Consider the following 7,500-nt stretch of genomic DNA (forward strand, 5'->3'; position numbering starts at 1 on the left):
ATATATATATATATATATATATATATATATATATGTCTATATAGATATATCTATATATATATATATATATATATATATATATATATATATATATATATATATATATATATATATATATATATATATATATATATATATATATATATGTCCTATATAGATATATATATATAGATATATATATATATATATATATATATATATATATATATATATATATATATATATATATATATATATATATATCTATATATATATCTATATATATATATATATATATATATATATATATATATATATATATATATATATATATATATCAATTAGGATGAGTCCGCACTCAGATACGGTAGATCTAGGGTACTTATCTGCGGCAGCCTAGACTATGGTAGTTGTGGTTTTTTCTATGCAGTTTTACCTACTGAACAAGACTTTTAAGTAATATTTATTCGGACGACTGTAATTAACCCCCAGGGTCCAGTACTAATCACGGCGAAATACATGGGACGCCCCAATCCCTAGTGGATGTCGTATCCGCGGTTACGTTCCTTGCAGTCCGTGCGGACTGCTTCTGTAGAAATAGCCAGGATATAATTTCGAAGGCGAAGAGAAGCCACAACTTTCTTTATCGCACAACATTTTCAAGGCTGTGATGATTAATTAAATCATCTTACAAAGTATCACATTAAAACATCGATACGTAGGAAAATTATAAGACGAATTAAACCCCGGAGAGCTAGATAGGACGTACCTAAACAGCAGAAGTAACAAGAAGACTAAAAACATATGTTTACTCAAGACCAGCAAGAGTAAGAAAGGACGAGAGAAGGAAAAAAAAAAAAAAGCTAACCGATACACAATTGGATAGAGGTTGTTTGAGTATTGAGTTTTGGATCCACGCACTCTCGGATCATTATTTAAATTCAAGGATCGTCTTAGCCGATCCCCTGTCTTCGAACATCTGTATAAATAAACACGTGTGCCCAGGATGTGTCGTGGGATTTACGTCGGATGCACGATGAGGCTACTACGGATTCGCACAGATTCCAAGGTGTCAGCTACGGGACTGAATGTAAGCTGGATAATCCAGAACACTCAATATAAGGAATCAAGTCAAATCGTGTAATACTGATATTAATTATGAAGATTTTTCTATAATAGGACAACCACAAAACAAAAACGACCTCAATATACTTGAATATAAACGGTCCCACACTAAATACTCAAACAACCTCTATCCAATTGTTTTATCGCTTAACTTTTTTTTTCTTTCTTTCTTCTCTCGTCCTCTCATACTCTTGGTGGTCTTGAGTAAACTAATGTTTTTAGTGTTGTTACTTCTGCTGTTTAGGTATGTCCTGTCCCTATCTCTCCGGGTTTTAAATCGTCTTATAGTTTTGTACGTATTGATGTTTTAATGTGATATTTTGCAAGATGACTTTTTAATCATTACAGCGTTGAATATGCGACGAAAGAAATTGTGGGGAAAAGTTGGCATAATAAAACAAATGTAACGATGACGCCTTTTCTCTTTGCCTTCGAAAATTTTATAAATTTATATATACATATATCTATATATATATATATATATATATATATATATATATATATATATATATATATATATATATATATATATATCGAGTTATAAATGTCCTTTAATATCTAATTCTCTCTATCTCGGAATTAATATATGAAAATATATTAATTCCGAGGTAGAGTGAATTAGATATTAAAGGACATTTTTGAAACTCGATTTAAGTATATGAATCACGGCAATGTGATATGACTCATATGATGGCTACGTGCGGACTAAAGCACTACAAACGTTACCGAGGTCGAGGTGGGTTGATGTCGACTCCAAAACAACGAACTCCTGAGAGCGACAGGTATTTGTAGTTGAGAGGCGGCATAAACTTTATACTCTCTTGCGGTAGCGTGTGGTTTAGGCTTCACGGTGTGAACTGAATTTGTTGGGTTTCGATGGTTCGCGTCCGTGAGCCGACATATTTCTTATCGATTAAAAAATTCACCTTCAGTTAAAACATATATGAAAATATATTATTTCCTAGGTAGAGCGAATTAGATATTAAAGAACATTTGTAAATCGATGTATGTATATGAATCACGGTAATGTGATATGACTCATATATATATATATATATATATATATATATATATATATATATATATATATATATATATATATATATATATATATATATATATATATCTGTGTGTGTGTGTGTGTGTATGATGTAGGGCGCGGTGTTTTGTGTGTGTTTATCCTTGAATTTTGAAATTAGCTTTTTTATTAATTTAGTGATTTTTAAATTAATAATGAATTAAAAAGCTATCATAAGACTACGACTTTTAAATATTAAATAATAAGATATTTCGTAGCTTCAATTTCTAATATTAATTTATATATAAAAATAAGTCGTAAACATTGCTATAGCTTAAAGAACTTGAATAAAAACATAACACATAGTTACTAATTAATTCTATTTGAAGCTTGATCACCTAATTAGGTTTTGCTTACGTAATTTTACAGTACAATAAATTAGCTGTCCATATTCTTGGGCTTAATTACAAATCTAAATCATTTTAGGCAGTTTCCTTAATTATATTTTCATCTAGGATGTTTAATTAGAAAGGGTTTACCTAAGAATCTATGGTTTCATAGAAATGTCTAAATGGCTGCAATATGGCGTTTATGATTTTTTTGTTTTGATTTCATATATTTTGCCAATTTCGTTTGATATGAACAGTTAATTAAATAAACATCTAAGTTAGGACTTTGAGAAGCTTGCTTATAACTTCAAAATGTGTGTGGACTAAATATCATATTTATAGTCTTAAAAGATTTAAAAACAAATGCACTGAGTGTTTTGTATACTGACTCTGATTCATAATAAGTAGTTGTATTTAAATTAATATTTTACACATGGCTAAGCCAGCAGCTGGCACTTTCGTTATGCTCCCAGATGATACTGATAAACAAAGACCTTAATTGCTGGTACGATTATTTTCCCAAGTTTGATTAGAAATAATGAAGATATTAGTATTTTTTTATGACTAACTTATTATTTGTTTTCTATATAATAAGTATTTGAATGTGGGTATTATGCTAAGAGTTAGATGGATTTGGATTCTCTCTCTCTCTCTCTCTCTCTCTCTCTCTCTCTCTCTCTCTCTCTCTCTCTCTCTCTCTCTCAAACATTATTTTGTATACCGAGAAGGTAATGTCTAAAGTCTTAAAATCAGTGAGACAAGAGTGACAGGGCGACTCTTGAACTATATTTCAACATAATGCGTCTAATAGCTCGTTATTCTAAACTGTATTTGATTTTATTGAACTGAGAAGAAAATTGGAGATGATACCAGTCAATTAATTCCTTGATTACTATGAGTATGAATCCTTATTAAAAATGCTATGATCATAAAAATTATTTGTACTTTGGCCTCTATTACATTTAAGTGACAAACTTTACTAATAAGAGGGGTAATTTATTCTAAACTGATAATATCTTGTGTATGCATATGTGTAATCCACATCTCCCGTACCAAGTTGTTAGAATATAATTATGTCTGAAGATTATCCACCTACTTTACTTTCTTTATAATCTTGAATAGGGTTATTTGGAGTCATCGTCAAATCTATTATAATTTCCTTAACTATAAAGGAGATAGGACATAAAATAAAAGCGTAATCGCAGTCTATGTAGTCCGGTAATAAGGAGAAAGTAATCTACTCTGTGTTACTTCGTCTAGTTCCTAGAAAACTGGGATGTTTAGCTTTTCATAGAACTCACGAATGGGCATAGTTACTTGAAATTTAAAAAGGAAAATAGTTTCATTTTATAATATTGTTCATTTACAGCACCGAATGATCCCAAAACTTCATTATTACCTTATTATTAAATGCTCCTCTTGGTCTACGAGTCACTGAGCTTGAATGCTTCATTATATCATTTTCATTATATGTTTATTTTCTCCCAGATGAGTTTTGCATTTAAATTTCCATGACTTAGGATTCGTGTACATGCCAAGAGCTCAGTTGTGCATACTTATTCCAATAGGGTTTTGGATTTGTAATCGTTAGTTGTAGATAGTCTGAAGTATGTCATATAAATAGTTTATGAGAAAGCTATATAAATCCATCATTTGCTACAATGGATTTAGTATATACACTGGAAACAACCTCTTGACAGCCGATTGGCGTCACTGACAAGTCGTCCTTCCCCAACCATTCGATGGTTCGAATCAGTTGGTGACGAATCGCTTATTATAAAATTCCCTTCCGAGGTGAATGAATTTGTGTGAAGCATTTTTAGCTTACTGTTCGTGATTATATAAACATAAAAATGTCAGGGTGTAAGTGACGAAATCCTGAGTGAATTTAACTTTGCTCACTCTGCACAAATGACCTCACAATTTATTAAGCTTTGCTCACTGTCCAGAAATGACTTAGGATTATGCGAATTATGGATGAAGTGCTTCTAAAAGCATTCAGCAGACTCAGCAGTGTATTAGAACAGGGTAATTGCCGCTTAGATAACCGTGAGAGCTGAACCAGCTAAGGTTCATTTAAGCCATAGGGATCTTTCGTAATATGATGAGCTTGTACTACAAATACCCCAAGGATATTCGCATCTACCGTACATTCATGCATATAGCAAGCCATTGCTAAAGGCTCTCTCTCTCTCTCTCTCTCTCTCTCTCTCTCTCTCTCTCTCTCTCTCTCTCTTTGTAGGTTCTCCAGTCATGTTCTCCTTTGGTACTCTAGGCAGGTAGGAAGTCTAATATCCTCAGCGTTACATTTAGGATCTTATACAAGTTTTTTTTTTCTTTGGAGGATTTTGGGAGAGAGATAGCATAATGGAATAAATTCAGTTGTAAACATTTTCCTAAATTACAAGACTAAAAAGTGGGTGCAGCTACGGGTCGAAGGGACGCTGCAAATACCCTTTGGTAGTGCCTACAGTGCACTACTTGAGTACATTGACGGGTCTACCCACCTCGGCGAGGAATACAAGATTAAAATCTATTGGTACTATCGAAAGTGAAACAATAGGCGTCTGGAAATTAAACCGTTTTGTGAGTGTCATTTCATGCTGTATGTGGAACATGTTGAAAAGTATGACTATATTATCTGGAGATACACGAAAAAAAAAAGCATTTTTGAAATGTGCTTTCAGGCCTTTAATACGTGAGAACTAAAAAAATTTAAATGAGCTATTGATGCAATAATTGTACACTGCAATTATTAAGCTCTGGAACACATAACTGAGGCAAAGAATTTAATCTTCTACTATTTATACTTTCATGAAAGGCTCCCTCATATATTTTTTTTAAAGCTACTTTCAGATAATATTCTATTCCATTTCCCTAATTCCCACGGACTATGCTATGTCCAGAAATCATTCGCATTTATATTTCAAAAAAGTGCTTCTACGAATCACGGAGACTGATCATACAGCCTTCATCAGAGGGAGAATTATATATTTGGAAAATCCTCTTAAAATAGAAGTGAGGAGAAAGGCAGTAATGGAGAAGAGGTATTTTTGGAGTAAATAATTCCCAAAGCTCTTTGATGAGCGAAACCTTTTAAAAAATTAAGCAGAATCTCTCGTGTACCTCATGAGGCTGAATACGACAAGAACGGGATGGAAAATCAGATTCCTTTGGCAATGTATCAGGGATTTTAAGAAAAGAGATTCTAGATTAATTTCGTACAACCCAAGACATTAATGCTTCTTTTTTACAGTTCAGTACTCAGATGGTTTTCAGTCTTCCTCTTAAGAGATATCATAATTCCAGTGATGAAGATTCTGATTTTCTTGGAAGTTTGGGCAATATTAAAGGGAATAAGAGCATTGCACGAAAGTGGATTTTCTGGTAATAGTCATGTAATGTTGCATTTCTTAACAGGATTTGCAGATGGAGATTTTTCCTTATCATACTAAGTCTTGTGTAAGACAATTATTCAAAGGTCAGCTTTTAGGTAAAGTGAATATATACAAATTCTTTCAATGGGATTCGTTACTGACAAGTAAGTTCAGCCACCTATATTATTTCCTAGGAAACAGGTTGAATTATAGTCTGTTATTGCCGTCTACTTCAAGCGACAAACGCAAAATAGCATTGCGTTGTGCTACTCACATAAAACCTGTGTAGCATATAAAACAATAATGTAAGTGTAATCTTAACAAACAATAATAATTACCCAAAAGTTTCAGAAAGATTTCCTCTCAAAATTATTTGTAAACGTGGAGACTTGCCTTATTTTGAATGTCGTAGCGTCATACTTTGAATATTTTAGAGGGACCATAAAGCTGATGATTAATGAATATTGTATAGTCATAATGATAAAGATGATGAGATCGAATAAAAAAAAATGTAGCTAAATGTTTAAAGATGACACATCATAACGATAATTTGATGATGATATAATAATTACCAAAAGAGCTACGATGAAAGATGTTGAAAATGAGAATTACAGAAGTAAATGATAAAAGTTGACGATTGGTGATAATGAACACGACAGAAAAATATACAATAATTAATCAACAGAGTATTTGAATACAAGTAGGATGAAAGCAAACACTTTTCAAATTTCAAATCAACTTGTTACTCCCACGACAAAAGTTATACACACCAGAATAACAGTAAGGAAAAAAAGTTTAAGAAATAATAGAAATTATTTCCTTCGCGTAATCTCCTCCTGTAAAGTGTGTCTGTTAGCAAAAGAGTCGATGAGAAAAGACGCGTTGCATGCAAATGGGCTCGAAATCAAGTTAAGAAGCCCCAAGACAAACGAGGCTCCCCAGAAGTATAAATTCGCCCCAAAAGACGACCGCCTCCTCCCTCCCTGCGAAGTTTTCCTTCGCAGGGAGCAATGCAATGCAATGCATTGCCTTACCCAGACGCTTGCATTCATTGCATACCGCCTGACGTTCGGGCTGTAAACATGCGCTGTCAGTCGGTCTGTCTTTTGTTTCGGCGGACGAAGAATTGAAAATTTTTCCAATATCAATAGTGAGGTCTTATTGGTTCCCTTAGGCTGTTCGTTTGTTCTTTTCATTCTGCCTCAGACAGAGTGATTGTCATTTGGTTTCGTTTGAAGGTTTCGCGTTCTATGAATGGAGGGTTGACTTAAATTTGAAACGGGCAGGTTGCTAAAAGTTATAGGATTTTTCAGTATATATAATCAAATAAAAGTAAAAGTTCCATTACACAGAATATTGTACACATGGACCTTTTACTCTCTTGTGCAGTTTACTGTGATGCAATCCTTAATATGATTAAAGAAAGCTAAAATAAATAGAACAAAAGTTTTTTATTTTTACGTTCTTACGTAATTTACTGTGTAATTGAATACGCAAAGAAAGCAAAATTTAAAAGTTTTGCTCTATTCAATTATTCATCTATTTCATATATACCCTTTTATTTTTAATTTTTTTTTTAAATATCATTTGATGATCACTAATTTTCCTATCC

Source organism: Macrobrachium nipponense, chromosome 38 (genome assembly GCF_015104395.2).
Source record: "Macrobrachium nipponense isolate FS-2020 chromosome 38, ASM1510439v2, whole genome shotgun sequence".
Classification (NCBI taxonomy): Eukaryota; Metazoa; Arthropoda; class Malacostraca; order Decapoda; family Palaemonidae; genus Macrobrachium; species Macrobrachium nipponense.